The sequence below is a fragment of the Oncorhynchus keta genome, unplaced genomic scaffold (genome assembly GCF_023373465.1).
Source record: "Oncorhynchus keta strain PuntledgeMale-10-30-2019 unplaced genomic scaffold, Oket_V2 Un_contig_1927_pilon_pilon, whole genome shotgun sequence".
Lineage (NCBI taxonomy): Eukaryota > Metazoa > Chordata > Actinopteri > Salmoniformes > Salmonidae > Oncorhynchus > Oncorhynchus keta.
Window position 1 is genome coordinate 50001 of NW_026281379.1, and position 20491 is coordinate 70491.

Below are 20491 nucleotides of genomic sequence, written 5' to 3' on the forward strand. Positions count from 1 at the left end.
TCCCTGGATGAGTCATACTAAATGCTGTAAAATAGGGCCCAATGCATCACTGCTTGGTGCTCAGAATTAAGGATATAGATTTGGGGTAAGGCCCTGTGATAAACTAGCTGCTTCCTGTCCAGGGGTGAACTTCTACTACAAAAACAGTAGATCTATTTCTACAAACTGCCCCCTCCCTCATACAAGGAGACTTCCCTTCACTTGACTTGCACCCCCCCCCCTCACAATCCCACCTATTCTGACAGGACAAACTGTTACCCAGTCTCACATCATTGCTGCTCAATAGCTTAGCCCTTCATGAGCACAGTATGATGTCTCCTCTATTGTAGTGTGTCTCTCTCCCTGCACTGTATACACCATTGTGTGGATATAGGGAGGGAAGAGGCTTTTTGGGCAGAGAGAGAGAGAGAGCGAGAGAGAGAGAGAGAGAGAGAGAGAGAGAGAGAGAGAGAGAGAGAGAGAGAGGGGGAGGGAGGGAGAGAGAGGAGAGAGAGAGAGAGAGAGAGAGAGAGAGAGAGAGTGAAGAGGCATTTTGAGAGAGGGAGAGAGAGAGAGGGAGAGAGAGAGAGAGAGAGAGAGAGAGAGAGAGAGAGAGAGAGAGAGAGAGAGAGAGAGAGAGAAAGAGAGAAAAGAGAGAGAGAGAGAGAGAGAGAGAGAGAGAGAGAGAGAGAGAGAGAGAGAGAGAGAGAGAGAATGCCTGCCTGTGAGATCTGAAATCAGGCGTGCTGTTATATTCCATGTGAGGATTCCAGGCGCCAACGGTCCACACGCCCTCACGAAAACAGCCTACTCAACTCTGCAACCAGAGGCAGCGAGACTAGTGTCTGTTATCATGGCTACTGCTGTGCATAAAACGTTGTTGTTGTCCCCCCACCCCACACACACACACACACACACTCTCACAGACATGACGTCATCCAGTCCTGGCTCGGACTTCGTTTACATTTCACTGCTGGACTAAAATTCTACATGATAACGGTCGGCCGTTGGGCAAGGCAAGACTCGAGGTCTAATTGATGTTCACTGATGCAGCGGCCAGTAGTAGAATGTGACAGCGTCGCTGTAAAACGGCTTCTCAGTTTTTTTTTTTTTTATTTGGTGCAGAGCCTGACATTTAATGGGAAATGTAGCTGTAATGCATGACGGCTGCTTCTGTGTGTGGCCAGCGCTGGTAGAGTCAGACGCTGGCAGCTCAGCTGACATTAGCTGTGGTCTCAAGATGTCTTATTTTCATGTAGTTATGCATCCAGCGACGACGACATGCACTTGACCTTTTTACCTGACTCGTGGAAAGATAAAATATGGGGTCTGTATCGTGTGTGTGTGTGTGTGTGTGTGTGTGTGTGTGTGTGTGTGTGTGTGTGTGTGTGTGTGTGTGTGTGTGTGTGTGTGTGTGTGTGTGTGTGTGTGTGTGTGTGTGTGTGTGTGTGTGTGTGTGTGTGTGTGTGTGTGTGTGTGTGTGTTCGACAGCTGTCTCTCTCTCATCAGACAGATGGGTTTTAAAGCTGTTCTGATGTTGTCCCCAGTCCCCACATATTTAATTTAAAAGTGTCTTCCTTCCCTCTCAAATCTAGCAAATCCAAAATTACCCATCTAATAAACGAAGGAACTCATATAAAAGTCTAATCAAATCAATGTTTATTGGTCACGTACACAGATCTGCAGATGTATCAAAAGGCTTGTGTTTCTAGCTCCAACAGTAATACCTAGCTAAATGCTTGTGTTTCTAGCTCCAACAGTAATACCAAGTTAAATGCTTGTGTTTCTAGCTCCAACAGTAATACCTAGTTAAATGCTTGTGTTTCTAGCTCCAACAGTAATACCTAGCTAAATGCTTGTGTTTCTAGCTCCAACAGTACAGTAATACCAAGTTAAATGCTTGTGTTTCTAGCTCCAACAGTAATACCTAGTTAAATGCTTGTGTTTCTAGCTCCAACAGTAATACCTAGTTAAATGCTTGTGTTTCTAGCTCCAACAGTAATACCTAGCTAAATGCTTGTGTAGCTCCAACAGTAATACCTAGCTAAATGCTTGTGTTTCTAGCTCCAGCAGTAATACCTAGCTAAATGCTTGTGTTTCTAGCTCAACAGTAATACCTAGTTAAATGCTTGTGTTTCTAGCTCCAACAGTAATACCTAGCTAAATGCTTGTGTTTCTAGCTCCAACAGTAATACCTAGTCAAATGCTTGTGTTTCTAGCTCAACAACAGTAAAACCTAGCTCCAACAGCTAAATGCTTGTGTTTCTAGCTCCAACCAACAAGTTAAAGTAGCTCCAACAGTAATACCTAGCTAAATGCTTGTGTTTCTAGCTCCAACAGTAATACCTAGCTAAATGCTTGTGTTTCTAGTCCAACAGTAATACCTAGCTAAATGCTTGTGTTTCTAGCTCCAACAGTAATACCTAGTTAAATGCTTGTGTTTCTAGCTCCAACAGTAATACCTAGTTAAATGCTTGTGTTTCTAGCTCCAACAGTAATACCTAGCTAAATGCTTGTGTTTCTAGCTCCAACAGTAATACCTAGTTAAATGCTTGTGTTTCTAGCTCCAACAGTAATACCTAGCTAAATGCTTGTGTTTCTAGCTCCAACAGTAATACTAGCTAAAGTTAAATGCTTGTGTTTCTAGCTCCAACAGTAATACCTAGTTAAATGCTTGTGTTTCTAGCTCCAACAGCAATACCTAGTTAAATGCTTGTGTTTCTAGCTCCAACAGCAATACCTAGCTAAATGCTTGTGTTTCGAGCTCCAACAGTACAGTAATACCTAGATAAATGCTTGTGTTTCTAGCTCCAACAGTAATACCTAGTTAAATGCTTGTGTTTCTAGCTCCAACAGTAATACCAAGTTAAATGCTTGTGTTTCTAGCTCCAACAGTAATACCAAGTTAAATGCTTGTGTTTCTAGCTCCAACAGTAATACCTAGTTAAATGCTTGTGTTTCTAGTTCCAACAGTACAGTAATACCTAGCTAAATGCTTGTGTTTCTAGCTCCAACAGTAATACCTAGCTAAATGCTTGTGTTTCTAGCTCCAACAGTAATACCTAGTTAAATGCTTGTGTTTCTAGCTCCAACAGTAATAAGCTAAATGCTTGTGTTTTAGTTAAATGCTTGTGTTTCTAGCTCCAACAGTACAGTAATACCTAGCTAAATGCTTGTGTTTCTAGTTCCAACAGTAATACCTAGCTAAATGCTTGTGTTTCTAGCTCCAACAGTAATATACCTAGCTAAATGCTTGTGTTTCTAGCTCCAACAGTAATACCTAGCTAAATGCTTGTGTTTCTAGCTCCAACAGTAATACCTAGCTAAATGCTTGTGTTTCTAGCTCCAACAGTAATACCTAGCTAAATGCTTGTGTTTCTAGCTCCAACAGTAATACCTAGCTAAATGCTTGTGTTTCTAGCTCCAACAGTAATACCTAGTTAAATGCTTGTGTTTCTAGCTCCAACAGTAAGCTAAACCTAGTTAAATGCTTGTGTTTCTAGCTCCAACAGTAATACTTGTGTTTCTAGCTCCAACAGTAAATAGCTAAATGCTTGTGTTTCTAGTTCCAACAGTAATACCTAGCTAAATGCTTGTGTTTCTAGCTCCAACAGTAATACCTAGTTAAATGCTTGTGTTTCTAGCTCCAACAGTAATACCAAGTTAAATGCTTGTGTTTCCAGCTCCAACAGTAATACCTAGCTAAATGCTTGTGTTTCTAGCTCCAACAGTAATACCTAGTTAAATGCTTGTGTTTCTAGTTCCAACAGTAATACCTAGTTAAATGCTTGTGTTTCTAGCTCCAACAGTAATACCTAGTTAAATGCTTGTGTTTCTAGCTCCAACAGTAATACCTAGTTAAATGCTTGTGTTTCTAGCTCCAACAGTAATACCTAGTTAAATGCTTGTGTTTCTAGCTCCAACAGTAATACCTAGTTAAATGCTTGTGTTTCTAGCTCCAACAGTAATACCTAGTTAAATGCTTGTGTTTCTAGCTCCAACAGTAATACCTAGTTAAATGCTTGTGTTTTCTAGCTCCAACAGTAATACCTAGTTAAATGCTTGTGTTTCTAGCTCCAACAGTAATACCTAGTTAAATGCTTGTGTTTCTAGCTCCAACAGTAATACCTAGTTAAATGCTTGTGTTTCAAGCTCCAACAGTAATACCTAGTTAAATGCTTGTGTTTCAAGCTCCAACAGTAATACCTAGTTAAATGCTTGTGTTTCTAGCTCCAACAGTAATACCTAGTTAAATGCTTGTGTTTCTAGCTCCAACAGTAATACCTAGTTAAATGCTTGTGTTTCTAGCTCCAACAGTAATACCTAGTTAAATGCTTGTGTTTCTAGCTCCAACAGTAATACCTAGTTAAATGCTTGTGTTTCTAGCTCCAACAGTAATACCTCGTTAAATGCTTGTGTTTCAAGCTCCAACAGTAATACCTCGTTAAATACTTGTGTTTCTAGCTCCAACAGTACAGCAATACCTAGCTAAATGGTTGTGTTTCTAGTTCCAACAGTACAGCAATACCTAGCTAAATGCTTGTGTTTCGAGCTCCAACAGTACAGTAATACCTAGCTAAATGCTTGTGTTTCTAGCTCCAACAGTAATACCTAGCTAAATGCTTGTGTTTCTAGCTCCAACAGTAATACCTAGCTAATTGCTTGTGTTTCTAGCTCCAACAGTAATACCTAGCTAAATGCTTGTGTTTCTAGCTCCAACAGTAATACCTAGCTAAATGCTTGTGTTTCGAGCTCCAACAGTAATACCTAGCTAAATGCTTGTGTTTCTAGCTCCAACAGTAATACCTAGCTAAATGCTTGTGTTTCTAGCTCCAACAGTACAGTAATACCTAGTTAAATGCTTGTGTTTCTAGCTCCAACAGTAATACCTAGCTAAATGCTTGTGTTTCTAGCTCCAACAGTAATACCTAGTTAAAGGCTTGTGTTTCTAGCTCCAACAGTAATACCTAGCTAAATGCTTGTGTTTCCTGCTCCAACAGTACAGTAATACCTAGTTAAATGCTTGTGTTTCTAGCTCCAACAGTAATACCTAGCTAAATGCTTGTGTTTCCTGCTCCAACAGTACAGTAATACCTAGCTAAATGCTTGTGTTTCTAGCTCCAACAGTACAGTAATACCTAGTTAAATGCTTGTGTTTCTAGCTCCAACAGTAATACCTAGCTAAATGCTTGTGTTTCTTGCTCCAACAGTACAGTAATACCTAGTTAAATGCTTGTGTTTCTAGCTCCAACAGTACAGTAATACCTAGTTAAATGCTTGTGTTTCTAGCTCCAACAGTAATACCTAGCTAAATGCTTGTGTTTCTAGCTCCAACAGTAATACCTAGTTAAATGCTTGTGTTTCTAGCTCCAACAGTAATACCTCGTTAAATGCTTGTGTTTCTAGCTCCAACAGTAATACCAAGCTAAATGCTTGTGTTTCTAGCTCCAACAGTAATACCTAGTTAAATGCTTGTGTTTCTAGCTCCAACAGTAATACCTCGTTAAATGCTTGTGTTTCTAGCTCCAACAGTAATACCAAGCTAAATGCTTGTGTTTCTAGCTCCAACAGTAATACCTAGCTAAATGCTTGTGTTTCTAGCTCCAACAGTAATACCTAGTTAAATGCTTGTGTTTCTAGCTCCAACAGTAATACCTAGCTAAATCCTTGTGTTTCTAGCTCCAACAGTAATACCTAGTTAAATGCTTGTGTTTCTAGCTCCAACAGTAATACCTAGCTAAATGCGTGTGTTTCTAGCTCCAACAGTAATACCTAGCTAAATGCTTGTGTTTCTAGCTCCAACAGTAATACCTCGGTAAAAATGCTTGTGTTTCTAGCTCCAACAGTAATACCAAGCTAAATGCTTGTGTTTCTAGCTCCAACAGTAATACCTAGCTAAATGCTTGTGTTTCTAGCTCCAACAGTAATACCTAGTTAAATGCTTGTGTTTCTAGCTCCAACAGTAATACCTAGCTAAATGCTTGTGTTTCTAGCTCCAACAGTAATACCTAGTTAAATGCTTGTGTTTCTAGCTCCAACAGTAATACCTAGCTAAATGCTTGTGTTTCTAGCTCCAACAGTAATACCTAGCTAAATGCCTGTGTTTCTAGCTCCAACGGTAATACCTCGTTAAATGCTTGTGTTTTTAGCTCCAACAGTAATACCTAGCTAAATGCTTGTGTTTCTAGCTCCAACAGTAATACCTAGTTAAATGCTTGTGTTTCTAGCTCCAACAGTAATACCTAGTTAAATGCTTGTGTTTCTAGCTCCAACAGTAATACCTAGCTAAATGCTTGTGTTTCAAGCTCCAACAGTAATACCTAGTTAAATGCTTGTGTTTCAAGCTCCAACAGTAATACCTAGTTAAATGCTTGTGTTTCTAGCTCCAACAGTAATACCTAGTTAAATGCTTGTGTTTCTAGCTCCAACAGTAATACCTAGTTAAATGCTTGTGTTTCTAGCTCCAACAGTAATACCTAGTTAAATGCTTGTGTTTCTAGCTCCAACAGTAATACCTAGTTAAATGCTTGTGTTTCTAGCTCCAACAGTAATACCTCGTTAAATGCTTGTGTTTCAAGCTCCAACAGTAATACCTCGTTAAATACTTGTGTTTCTAGCTCCAACAGTACAGCAATACCTAGCTAAATGGTTGTGTTTCTAGTTCCAACAGTACAGCAATACCTAGCTAAATGCTTGTGTTTCGAGCTCCAACAGTACAGTAATACCTAGCTAAATGCTTGTGTTTCTAGCTCCAACAGTAATACCTAGCTAAATGCTTGTGTTTCTAGCTCCAACAGTAATACCTAGCTAATTGCTTGTGTTTCTAGCTCCAACAGTAATACCTAGCTAAATGCTTGTGTTTCTAGCTCCAACAGTAATACCTAGCTTAATGCTTGTGTTTCGAGCTCCAACAGTAATACCTAGCTAAATGCTTGTGTTTCTAGCTCCAACAGTACAGTAATACCTAGCTAAATGCTTGTGTTTCTAGCTCCAAAAGTACAGTAATACCTAGTTAAATGCTTGTGTTTCTAGCTCCAACAGTAATACCTAGCTAAATGCTTGTGTTTCTAGCTCCAACAGTAATACCTAGTTAAATGCTTGTGTTTCTAGCTCCAACAGTAATACCTAGCTAAATGCTTGTGTTTCTAGCTCCAACAGTACAGTAATACCTAGTTAAATGCTTGTGTTTCTAGCTCCAACAGTAATACCTAGCTAAATGCCTGTGTTTCTAGCTCCAACAGTACAGTAATACCTAGTTAAATGCTTGTGTTTCTAGCTCCAACAGCAATACCTAGCTAAATGCCTGTGTTTCTAGCTCCAACAGCAATACCTAGCTAAATGCCTGTGTTTCTAGCTCCAACAGTACAGTAATACCTAGTTAAATGCCTGTGTTTCTAGCTCCAACAGTACAGTAATACCTAGTTAAATGCTTGTGTTTCCAGCTCCAACAGTAATACCTAGCTAAATGCTTGTGTTTCTAGCTCCAACAGCAATACCTAGTTAAATGCTTGTGTTTCTAGCTCCAACAGCAATACCTAGCTAAATGCTTGTGTTTCGAGCTCCAACAGTACAGTAATACCTAGATAAATGCTTGTGTTTCTAGCTCCAACAGTAATACCTAGTTAAATGCTTGTGTTTCTAGCTCCAACAGTAATACCTCGTTAAATGCTTGTGTTTCTAGCTCCAACAGTAATACCAAGCTAAATGCTTGTGTTTCTAGCTCCAACAGTAATACCTAGCTAAATGCTTGTGTTTCTAGCTCCAACAGTAATACCTAGTTAAATGCTTGTGTTTCTAGCTCCAACAGTAATACCTAGCTAAATCCTTGTGTTTCTAGCTCCAACAGTAATACCTAGTTAAATGCTTGTGTTTCTAGCTCCAACAGTAATACCTAGCTAAATGCGTGTGTTTCTAGCTCAACAGTAATACCTAGCTAAATGCTTGTGTTTCTAGCTCCAACAGTAATACCTCGGTAAAAATGCTTGTGTTTCTAGCTCCAACAGTAATACCAAGCTAAATGCTTGTGTTTCTAGCTCCAACAGTAATACCTAGCTAAATGCTTGTGTTTCTAGCTCCAACAGTAATACCTAGTTAAATGCTTGTGTTTCTAGCTCCAACAGTAATACCTAGCTAAATGCTTGTGTTTCTAGCTCCAACAGTAATACCTAGTTAAATGCTTGTGTTTCTAGCTCCAACAGTAATACCTAGCTAAATGCTTGTGTTTCTAGCTCCAACAGTAATACCTAGCTAAATGCCTGTGTTTCTAGCTCCAACGGTAATACCTCGTTAAATGCTTGTGTTTTTAGCTCCAACAGTAATACCTAGCTAAATGCTTGTGTTTCTAGCTCCAACAGTAATACCTAGTTAAATGCTTGTGTTTCTAGCTCCAACAGTAATACCTAGTTAAATGCTTGTGTTTCTAGTTCCAACAGTACAGTGATACCTAGCTAAATGCTTGTATTTCTAGCTCCAACAGTACAGTAATACCTAGCTAAATGCTTGTGTTTCTAGCTCCAACAGTAATACCTAGTTAAATGCTTGTGTTTCTAGCTTCAACAGTAAAACCTAGTTAAATGCTTGTGTTTCTAGCTCCAACAGTAATACCTAGCTAAATGCTTGTGTTTCTAGCTCCAACAGTAATACCTAGTTAAATGCTTGTGTTTCTAGCTCCAACAGTAATACCTAGTTAAATGCTTGTGTTTCTAGCTCCAACAGTAATACCTAGTTAAATGCTTGTGTTTCTAGCTCCAACAGTAATACCTTGTTAAATGCTTGTGTTTCAAGCTCCAACAGTAATACCTCGTTAAATGCTTGTGTTTCTAGCTCCAACAGTACAGCAATACCTAGCTAAATGCTTGTGTTTCTAGCTCCAACAGTACAGCAATACCGAGCTAAATGCTTGTGTTTCTAGCTCCAACAGTACAGCAATACCTAGCTAAATACTTGTGTTTCTAGCTCCAACAGTAATACCTAGCTAAATGCTTGTGTTTCTAGCTCCAACAGTAATACCTCGGTAAAAATGCTTGTGTTTCTAGCTCCAACAGTAATACCAAGCTAAATGCTTGTGTTTCTAGCTCCAACAGTAATACCTAGCTAAATGCTTGTGTTTCTAGCTCCAACAGTAATACCTAGTTAAATGCTTGTGTTTCTAGCTCCAACAGTAATACCTCGTTAAATGCTTGTGTTTCTAGCTCCAACAGTAATACCAAGCTAAATGCTTGTGTTTCTAGCTCCAACAGTAATACCTAGCTAAATGCTTGTGTTTCTAGCTCCAACAGTAATACCTAGTTAAATGCTTGTGTTTCTAGCTCCAACAGTAATACCTAGCTAAATCCTTGTGTTTCTAGCTCCAACAGTAATACCTAGTTAAATGCTTGTGTTTCTAGCTCCAACAGTAATACCTAGCTAAATGCGTGTGTTTCTAGCTCCAACAGTAATACCTAGCTAAATGCTTGTGTTTCTAGCTCCAACAGTAATACTCGGTAAAAATGCTTGTGTTTCTAGCTCCAACAGTAATACCAAGCTAAATGCTTGTGTTTCTAGCTCCAACAGTAATACCTAGCTAAATGCTTGTGTTTCTAGCTCCAACAGTAATACCTAGTTAAATGCTTGTGTTTCTAGCTCCAACAGTAATACCTAGCTAAATGCTTGTGTTTCTAGCTCCAACAGTAATACCTAGTTAAATGCTTGTGTTTCTAGCTCCAACAGTAATACCTAGCTAAATGCTTGTGTTTCTAGCTCCAACAGTAATACCTAGCTAAATGCCTGTGTTTCTAGCTCCAACGGTAATACCTCGTTAAATGCTTGTGTTTTTAGCTCCAACAGTAATACCTAGCTAAATGCTTGTGTTTCTAGCTCCAACAGTAATACCTAGTTAAATGCTTGTGTTTCTAGCTCCAACAGTAATACCTAGTTAAATGCTTGTGTTTCCAGCTCCAACAGTAATACCTAGCTAAATGCTTGTGTTTCTAGTTCCAACAGTACAGTGATACCTAGCTAAATGCTTGTATTTCTAGCTCCAACAGTACAGTAATACCTAGCTAAATGCTTGTGTTTCTAGCTCCAACAGTAATACCTAGTTAAATGCTTGTGTTTCTAGCTCCAACAGTAAAACCTAGTTAAATGCTTGTGTTTCTAGCTCCAACAGTAATACCTAGCTAAATGCTTGTGTTTCTAGCTCCAACAGTAATACCTAGTTAAATGCTTGTGTTTCTAGCTCCAACAGTAATACCTAGTTAAATGCTTGTGTTTCTAGCTCCAACAGTAATACCTAGTTAAATGCTTGTGTTTCTAGCTCCAACAGTAATACCTTGTTAAATGCTTGTGTTTCAAGCTCCAACAGTAATACCTCGTTAAATGCTTGTGTTTCTAGCTCCAACAGTACAGCAATACCTAGCTAAATGCTTGTGTTTCTAGCTCCAACAGTACAGCAATACCGAGCTAAATGCTTGTGTTTCTAGCTCCAACAGTACAGCAATACCTAGCTAAATACTTGTGTTTCTAGCTCCAACAGTAATACCTAGCTAAATGCTTGTGTTTCTAGCTCCAACAGTAATACCTCGGTAAAAATGCTTGTGTTTCTAGCTCCAACAGTAATACCAAGCTAAATGCTTGTGTTTCTAGCTCCAACAGTAATACCTAGCTAAATGCTTGTGTTTCTAGCTCCAACAGTAATACCTAGTTAAATGCTTGTGTTTCTAGCTCCAACAGTAATACCTAGCTAAATGCTTGTGTTTCTAGCTCCAACAGTAATACCTAGTTAAATGCTTGTGTTTCTAGCTCCAACAGTAATACCTAGCTAAATGCTTGTGTTTCTAGCTCCAACAGTAATACCTAGCTAAATGCCTGTGTTTGTAGCTCCAACGGTAATACCGTTAAATGCTTGTGTTTTTAGCTCCAACAGTAATACCTAGCTAAATGCTTGTGTTTCTAGCTCCAACAGTAATACCTAGTTAAATGCTTGTGTTTCTAGCTCCAACAGTAATACCTAGTTAAATGCTTGTGTTTCCAGCTCCAACAGTAATACCTAGCTAAATGCTTGTGTTTCTAGTTCCAACAGTACAGTGATACCTAGCTAAATGCTTGTATTTCTAGCTCCAACAGTACAGTAATACCTAGCTAAATGCTTGTGTTTCTAGCTCCAACAGTAATACCTAGTTAAATGCTTGTGTTTCTAGCTCCAACAGTAAAACCTAGTTAAATGCTTGTGTTTCTAGCTCCAACAGTAATACCTAGCTAAATGCTTGTGTTTCTAGCTCCAACAGTAATACCTAGTTAAATGCTTGTGTTTCTAGCTCCAACAGTAATACCTAGTTAAATGCTTGTGTTTCTAGCTCCAACAGTAATACCTAGTTAAATGCTTGTGTTTCTAGCTCCAACAGTAATACCTCGTTAAATGCTTGTGTTTCAAGCTCCAACAGTAATACCTCGTTAAATGCTTGTGTTTCTAGCTCCAACAGTACAGAAATACCTAGCTAAATGCTTGTGTTTCTAGCTCAACAGTACAGCAATACCGAGCTAAATGCTTGTGTTTCTAGCTCCAACAGTACAGCAATACCTAGCTAAATACTTTTGTTTCTAGCTCCAACAGTAATACCTAGCAAATGCTTGTGTTTCTAGCTCCAACAGTAATACCTAGCTAAATGCTTGTGTTTCTAGCTCCAACAGTAATACCTAGCTAAATGCTTGTGTTTCTAGCTCCAACAGTAATACCTAGTTAAATGCTTGTGTTTCTAGCTCCAACAGTAATACCTAGCTAAATGCTTGTGTTTCTAGCTCCAACAGTACAGTAATACCTAGCTAAATGCTTGTGTTTCTAGCTCCAACAGTAATACCTAGCTAAATGCTTGTGTTTCTAGCTCCAACAGTAATACCTAGCTAAATGCTTGTGTTTCTAGCTCCAACAGTACAGTAATACCTAGCTAAATGCTTGTGTTTCTAGCTCCAACAGTAATACCTAGCTAAATGCTTGTGTTTCTAGCTCCAACAGTAATACCTAGTTAAATGCTTGTGTTTCTAGCTCCAACAGTAATACCTAGCTAAATGCTTGTGTTTCTAGCTCCAACAGTACAGTAATACCTAGTTAAATGCTTGTGTTTCTAGCTCCAACAGTAATACCTAGCTAAATGCTTGTGTTTCTAGCTCCAACAGTACAGTAATACCTAGCTAAATGCTTGTGTTTCTAGCTCCAACAGTACAGTAATACCTAGTTAAATGCTTGTGTTTCTAGCTCCAACAGTAATGCCTAGCTAAATGCTTGTGTTTCTAGTCCAACAGTACAGTAATACCTAGTTAAATGCTTGTGTTTCTAGCTCCAACAGTACAGTAATACCTAGTTAAATGCTTGTGTTTCTAGCTCCAACAGTAATACCTCGTTAAATGCTTGTGTTTCTAGCTCCAACAGTAATACCAAGCTAAATGCTTGTGTTTCTAGCTCCAACAGTAATACCTAGCTAAATGCTTGTGTTTCTAGTTCCAACAGTAATACCTAGCTAAATGCTTGTGTTTCTAGCTCCAACAGTAATACCTCGTTAAATGCTTGTGTTTCTAGTCAACAGTAATACCAAGCTAAATGCTTGTGTTTCTAGCTCCAACAGTAATACCTAGCTAAATGCTTGTGTTTCTAGCTCAACAGTAATACCTAGTTAAATGCTTGTGTTTCTAGCTCCAACAGTAATACCTAGCTAAATGCTTGTGTTTCTAGCTCCAACAGTAATACCTAGTTAAATGCTTGTGTTTCTAGCTCCAACAGTAATACCTAGCTAAATGCTTGTGTTTCTAGCTCCAACAGTAATACCTAGCTAAATGCTTGTGTTTCTAGCTCCAACAGTACAGCAATACCTAGCTAAATGCTTGTGTTTCTAGCTCCAACAGTACAGCAATACCGAGCTAAATGCTTGTGTTTCTAGTCTCCAACAGTACAGCAATACCTAGCTAAATACTTGTGTTTCTAGCTCCAACAGTAATACCTAGCTAAATGCTTGTGTTTCTAGCTCCAACAGTAATACCTAGCTAAATGCTTGTGTTTCTAGCTCCAACAGTAATACCTAGCTAAATGCTTGTGTTTCTAGCTCCAACAGTAATACCTTGTTAAATGCTTGTGTTTCTAGCTCAACAGTAATACCCTAGCTAAATGCTTGTGTTTCTAGCTCCAACAGTACAGTAATACCTAGCTAAATGCTTGTGTTTCGAGCTCCAACAGTAATACCTAGCTAAATGCTTGTGTTTCTAGCTCCAACAGTAATACCTAGCTAAATGCTTGTGTTTCTAGCTCCAACAGTACAGTAATACCTACTTAAATGCTTGTGTTTCTAGATCCAACAGTAATACCTAGCTAAATGCTTGTGTTTCTAGCTCCAACAGTAATACCTAGTTAAAGGCTTGTGTTTCTAGCTCCAACAGTAATACCTAGCTAAATGCTTGTGTTTCCAGCTCCAACAGTAATACCTCGTTAAATGCTTGTGTTTCTAGCTCCAATAGTACAGTAATACCTAGCTAAATGCTTGTGTTTCTAGTTGCAACAGTACAGCAATACCTAGCTAAATGCTTGTGTTTCTAGTTCCAACAGTACAGTAATACCTAGCTAAATGCTTGTGTTTCTAGTTCCAACAGTACAGCAATACCTAGCTAAATGCTTGTGTTTCTAGTTCCAACAGTACAGCAATACCTAGCTAAATGCTTGTGTTTCTTGCTCCAACAGTACAGTAATACCTAGCTAAATGCTTGTGTTTCTAGCTCCAACAGTAATACCTAGCTAAATGCTTGTGTTTCTAGCTCCAACAGTAATACCTAGTTAAATGCTTGTGTTTCTAGCTCCAACAGTAATACCTAGTTAAATGCTTGTGTTTCTAGCTCCAACAGTAATACCTAGTTAAATGCTTGTGTTTCTAGCTCCAACAGTAATACCTAGTTAAATGCTTGTGTTTCTAGCTCCAACAGTAATACCTAGTTACATGCTTGTGTTTCTAGCTCCAACAGTAATACCTAGCTAAATGCTTGTGTTTCTAGCTCCAACAGTAATACCTAGTTAAATGCTTGTGTTTCTAGCTCCAACAGTAATACCTAGTTAAATGCTTGTGTTTCTAGCTCCAACAGTAATACCTAGCTAAATGCTTGTGTTTCCAGCTCCAACAGTAATACCTCGTTAAATGCTTGTGTTTCTAGCTCCAACAGTACAGTAATACCTAGCTAAATGCTTGTGTTTCTAGTTCCAACAGTACAGCAATACCTAGCTAAATGCTTGTGTTTCTAGTTCCAACAGTAATACCTAGCTAAATGCTTGTGTTTCTAGTTCCAACAGTACAGCAATACCTAGCTAAATGCTTGTGTTTCTAGCTCCAACAGTAATACCAAGCTAAATGCTTGTGTTTCTAGCTCCAACAGTACAGTAATACCTAGCTAAATGCTTGTGTTTCTAGCTCCAACAGTAATACCTAGCTAAATGCTTGTGTTTCTAGCTCCAACAGTAATACCTAGCTAAATGCTTGTGTTTCTAGCTCCAACAGTAATACCTAGCTAAATGCTTGTGTTTCTAGCTCCAACAGTAATACCTAGCTAAATGCTTGTGTTTCTAGCTCCAACAGTAATACCTAGTTAAATGCTTGTGTTTCTAGCTCCAACAGTACAGTAATACCTAGTTAAATGCTTGTGTTTCTAGCTCCAACAGTACAGTAATACCTAGCTAAATGCTTGTGTTTCTAGCTCCAACAGTACAGTAATACCTAGCTAAATGCTTGTGTTTCGAGCTCCAACAGTAATACCTAGCTAAATGCCTGTGTTTCTAGCTCCAACAGTAATACCTAGCTAAATGCTTGTGTTTCTAGCTCCAACAGTAATACCTAGCTAAATGCTTGTGTTTCTAGCTCCAACAGTAATACCTAGTTAAATGCTTGTGTTTCTAGCTCCAACAGTAATACCTAGCTAAATGCTTGTGTTTCTAGCTCCAACAGTAATACCTAGCTAAATGCTTGTGTTTCTAGCTCCAACAGTAATACCTAGTTAAATGCTTGTGTTTCTAGCTCCAACAGTACAGTGATACCTAGCTAAATGCTTGTATTTTAGCTCCAACAGTACAGTAATACCTAGCTAAATGCTTGTGTTTCTAGCTCCAACGGTAATACCTGCGTTAAATGCTTGTGTTTCTAGCTCCAACAGTAATACCTAGCTAAATGCTTGTGTTTCTAGCTCCAACAGTAATACCTAGTTAAATGCTTGTGTTTCCAGCTCCAACAGTAATACCTAGTTAAATGCTTGTGTTTCAGCTCCAACAGTAATACCTAGTTAAATGCTTGTGTTTCTAGCTCCAACAGTAATACCTAGTTAAATGCTTGTGTTTCTAGCTCCAACAGTAATACCTATCTAAATGCTTGTGTTTCTAGCTCCAACAGTAATACCTAGCTAAATGCTTGTGTTTCTAGCTCCAACAGTAATACCTAGTTAAATGCTTGTGTTTCTAGCTCCAACAGTAATACCTAGTTAAATGCTTGTGTTTCTAGCTCCAAAAGTACAGTAAAACCTAGTTAAATGCTTGTGTTTCCAGCTCCAACAGTAATACCTAGCTAAATGCTTGTGTTTCTAGCTCCAACAGTAATACCTAGTTAAATGCTTGTGTTTCTAGCTCCAACAGTAATACCTAGCTAAATGCTTGTGTTTCTAGCTCCAACAGTAATACCTAGTTAAATGCTTGTGTTTCTAGCTCCAACAGTAATACCTAGTTAAATGCTTGTGTTTCTAGCACCAACAGTAATACCTAGCTAAATGCTTGTGTTTCCAGCTCCAACAGTAATACCTAGTTAAATGCTTGTGTTTCTAGCTCCAACAGTAATACCTAGTTAAATGCTTGTGTTTCTAGCTCCAACAGTAATACCTAGCTAAATGCTTGTGTTTCTAGCTCCAACAGTAATACCTAGCTAAATGCTTGTGTTTCTAGCTCCAACAGTAATACCTAGTTAAATGCTTGTGTTTCTAGCTCCAACAGTAATACCTAGTTAAATGCTTGTGTTTCTAGCTCAACAGTACAGTAAAACCTAGTTAAATGCTTGTGTTTCCAGCTCCAACAGTAATACCTAGTTAAATGCTTGTGTTTCTAGCTCCAACAGTAATACCTAGCTAAATGCTTGTGTTTCTAGCTCCAACAGTAATACCTAGTTAAATGCTTGTGTTTCTAGCTCCAACAGTAATACCTAGTTAAATGCTTGTGTTTCTAGCTCCAACAGTAATACCTAGCTAAATGCTTGTGTTTCTAGCTCCAACAGTAATACCTAGCTAAATGCTTGTGTTTCTAGCTCCAACAGTAATACCTAGTTAAATGCTTGTGTTTCTAGCTCCAACAGTAATACCTAGCTAAATGCTTGTGTTTCTAGCTCCAACAGTAATACCTAGTTAAATGCTTGTGTTTCTAGCTCCACCAGTAATACCTAGTTAAAGGCTTGTGTTTCTAGCTCCAACAGTAATACCTATTTAAATGCTTGTGTTTCTAGCTCCAACAGTAATACCTCGTTAAATGCTTGTGTTTCTAGCTCCAACAGTAATACCTAGTTAAATGCTTGTGTTTCTAGCTCCAACAGTAATACCTAGTTAAATGCTTGTGTTTCTAGCTCCAACAGTAATACTAGTTAAATGCTTGTGTTTCTAGCTCCAACAGTAATACCTAGCTAAATGCTTGTGTTTCCAGCTCCAACAGTAATACCTCGTTAAATGCTTGTGTTTCTAGCTCAACAGTACAGTAATACCTAGCTAAATGCTTGTGTTTCTAGTTCCAACAGTACAGCAATACCTAGCTAAATGCTTGTGTTTCTAGTTCCAACAGTACAGTAATACCTAGCTAAATGCTTGTGTTTCTAGTTCCAACAGTACAGCAATACCTAGCTAAATGCTTGTGTTTCTAGTTCCAACAGTACAGCAATACCTAGCTAAATGCTTGTGTTTCTTGCTCCAACAGTACAGTAATACCTAGCTAAATGCTTGTGTTTCTAGCTCCAACAGTAATACCCTAGCTAAATGCTTGTGTTTCTAGCTCCAACAGTAATACCTAGTTAAATGCTTGTGTTTCTAGCTCCAACAGTAATACCTAGTTAAATGCTTGTGTTTCTAGCTCCAACAGTAATACCTAGTTAAATGCTTGTGTTTCTAGCTCCAACAGTAATACCTAGTTAAATGCTTGTGTTTCTAGCTCCAACAGTAATACCTAGTTAAATGCTTGTGTTTCTAGCTCCAACAGTAATACCTAGTTAAATGCTTGTGTTTCTAGCTCCAACAGTAATACCTAGCTAAATGCTTGTGTTTCTAGCTCAACAGTAATACCTAGTTAAATGCTTGTGTTTCTAGCTCCAACAGTAATACCTAGCTAAATGCTTGTGTTTCCAGCTCCAACAGTAATACCTCGTTAAATGCTTGTGTTTCTAGCTCCAACAGTACAGTAATACCTAGCTAAATGCTTGTGTTTCTAGTTCCAACAGTACAGCAATACCTAGCTAAATGCTTGTGTTTCTAGTTCCAACAGTAATACCTAGCTAAATGCTTGTGTTTCTAGTTCCAACAGTACAGCAATACCTAGCTAAATGCTTGTGTTTCTAGTTCCAACAGTACAGCAATACCTAGCTAAATGCTTGTGTTTCTAGCTCCAACAGTACAGTAATACCTTGCTAAATGCTTGTGTTTCTAGCTCCAACAGTAATACCTAGCTAAATGCTTGTGTTTAGCTCCAACAGTAATACCTAGTTAAATGCTTGTGTTTCTAGCTCCAACAGTAATACCTCGTTAAATGCTTGTGTTTCTAGCTCCAACAGTAATACCTAGTTAAATGCTTGTGTTTCTAGCTCCAACAGTAATACCTAGCTAAATGCTTGTGTTTCCAGCTCCAACAGTAATACCTCGTTAAATGCTTGTGTTTCTAGCTCCAACAGTACAGTAATACCTAGCTAAATGCTTGTGTTTCTAGTTCCAACAGTACAGCAATACCTAGCTAAATGCTTGTGTTTCTAGTTCCAACAGTACAGTAATACCTAGCTAAATGCTTGTGTTTCTAGTTCCAACAGTACAGCAATACCTAGCTAAATGCTTGTGTTTCTAGTTCAACAGTACAGCAATACCTAGCTAAATGCTTGTGTTTCTTGCTCCAACAGTACAGTAATACCTAGCTAAATGCTTGTGTTTCTAGCTCCAACAGTAATACCTAGCTAAATGCTTGTGTTTCTAGCTCCAACAGTAATACCTAGTTAAATGCTTGTGTTTCTAGCTCCAACAGTAATACCTAGTTAAATGCTTGTGTTTCTAGCTCCAACAGTAATACCTAGTTAAATGCTTGTGTTTCTAGCTCCAACAGTAATACCTAGTTAAATGCTTGTGTTTCTAGCTCCAACAGTAATACCTAGTTAAATGCTTGTGTTTCTAGCTCCAACAGTAATACCTAGTTAAATGCTTGTGTTTCTAGCTCCAACAGTAATACCTAGCTAAATGCTTGTGTTTCTAGCTCCAACAGTAATACCTAGTTAAATGCTTGTGTTTCTAGCTCCAACAGTAATACCTAGCTAAATGCTTGTGTTTCCAGCTCCAACAGTAATACCTCGTTAAATGCTTGTGTTTCTAGCTCCAACAGTACAGTAATACCTAGCTAAATGCTTGTGTTTCTAGTTCCAACAGTACAGCAATACCTAGCTAAATGCTTGTGTTTCTAGTTCAACAGTAATACCTAGCTAAATGCTTGTGTTTCTAGTTCCAACAGTACAGCAATACCTAGCTAAATGCTTGTGTTTCTAGTTCCAACAGTACAGCAATACCTAGCTAAATGCTTGTGTTTCTAGCTCCAACAGTACAGTAATACCTTGCTAAATGCTTGTGTTTCTAGCTCCAACAGTAATACCTAGCTAAATGCTTGTGTTTCTAGCTCCAACAGTAATACCTAGTTAAATGCTTGTGTTTCTAGCTCCAACAGTAATACCTCGTTAAATGCTTGTGTTTCTAGCTCCAACAGTAATACCTAGCTAAATGCTTGTGTTTCTAGCTCCAACAGTAATACCTAGTTAAATGCTTGTGTTTCTAGCTCCAACAGTACAGTAATACCTAGTTAAATGCTTGTGTTTCTAGCTCCAACAGTACAGTAATACCTAGCTAAATGCTTGTGTTTCTAGCTCCAACAGTACAGTAATACCTAGCTAAATGCTTGTGTTTCTAGCTCCAACAGTAATACCTAGTTAAATGCTTGTGTTTCTAGCTCCAACAGTAATACCTAGCTAAATGCTTGTGTTTCTAGCTCCAACAGTAATACCTAGCTAAATGCTTGTGTTTCTAGCTCCAACAGTAATACCTAGCTAAATGCTTGTGTTTCTAGCTCCAACAGTACAGTAATACCTAGTTAAATGCTTGTGTTTCTAGCTCCAACAGTAATACCTAGCTAAATGCTTGTGTTTCTAGCTCCAACAGTAATACCTAGTTAAATGCTTGTGTTTCTAGCTCCAACAGTACAGTGATACCTAGCTAAATGCTTGTATTTCTAGCTCCAACAGTACAGTAATACCTAGCTAAATGCTTGTGTTTCTAGCTCCAACGGTAATACCTCGTTAAATGCTTGTGTTTCTAGCTCCAACAGTAATACCTCGTTAAATGCTTGTGTTTCTAGCTCCAACAGTAATACCTAGCTAAATGCTTGTGTTTCTAGCTCCAACAGTAATACCTAGTTAAATGCTTGTGTTTCCAGCTCCAACAGTAATACCTAGTTAAATGCTTGTGTTTCCAGCTCCAACAGTAATACCTAGTTAAATGCTTGTGTTTCTAGCTCCAACAGTAATACCTAGTTAAATGCTTGTGTTTCTAGCTCCAACAGTAATACCTAGCTAAATGCTTGTGTTTCTAGCTCCAACAGTAATACCTAGCTAAATGCTTGTGTTTCTAGCTCCAACAGTAATACCTAGTTAAATGCTTGTGTTTCTAGCTCCAACAGTAATACCTAGTTAAATGCTTGTGTTTCTAGCTCCAACAGTACAGTAATACCTAGTTAAATGCTTGTGTTTCCAGCTCCAACAGTAATACCTAGCTAAATGCTTGTGTTTCTAGCTCCAACAGTAATACCTAGCTAAATGCTTGTGTTTCTAGCTCCAACAGTAATACCTAGCTAAATGCTTGTGTTTCTAGCTCCAACAGTAATACCTAGTTAAATGCTTGTGTTTCTAGCTCCAACAGTAATACCTAGTTAAATGCTTGTGTTTTTAGCTCCAACAGTAATACCTAGCTAAATGCTTGTGTTTCTAGCTCCAACAGTAATACCTAGTTAAATGCTTGTGTTTCTAGCTCCAACAGTAATACCTAGTTAAATGCTTGTGTTTCGAGCTCCAACAGTAATACCTAGCTAAATGCTTGTGTTTCTAGCTCCAACAGTAATACCTAGCTAAATGCTTGTGTTTCTAGCTCCAACAGTAATACCTAGTTAAATGCTTGTGTTTCTAGCTCCAACAGTAATACCTAGTTAAATGCTTGTGTTTCTAGCTCCAACAGTACAGTAAAACCTAGTTAAATGCTT

At 38.5% G+C, this 20491-nt stretch overlaps 1 long non-coding RNA gene across 1 annotated transcript; it reads right to left on the minus strand.

Annotated features, from left to right (window-relative positions):
* Positions 1-3137: 3137 nt before the first annotated feature.
* LOC127920381 (uncharacterized) lies at positions 3138-14575 on the minus strand. The gene is made up of 5 exons (XR_008106113.1): positions 14373-14575; positions 12948-12986; positions 7437-7475; positions 3221-3415; positions 3138-3179 (listed from the first exon to the last, which is right to left on the minus strand). It is a non-coding gene; the product is annotated as an uncharacterized LOC127920381 (long non-coding RNA).
* Between the last annotated feature and the right edge of the window lie 5916 nt (positions 14576-20491).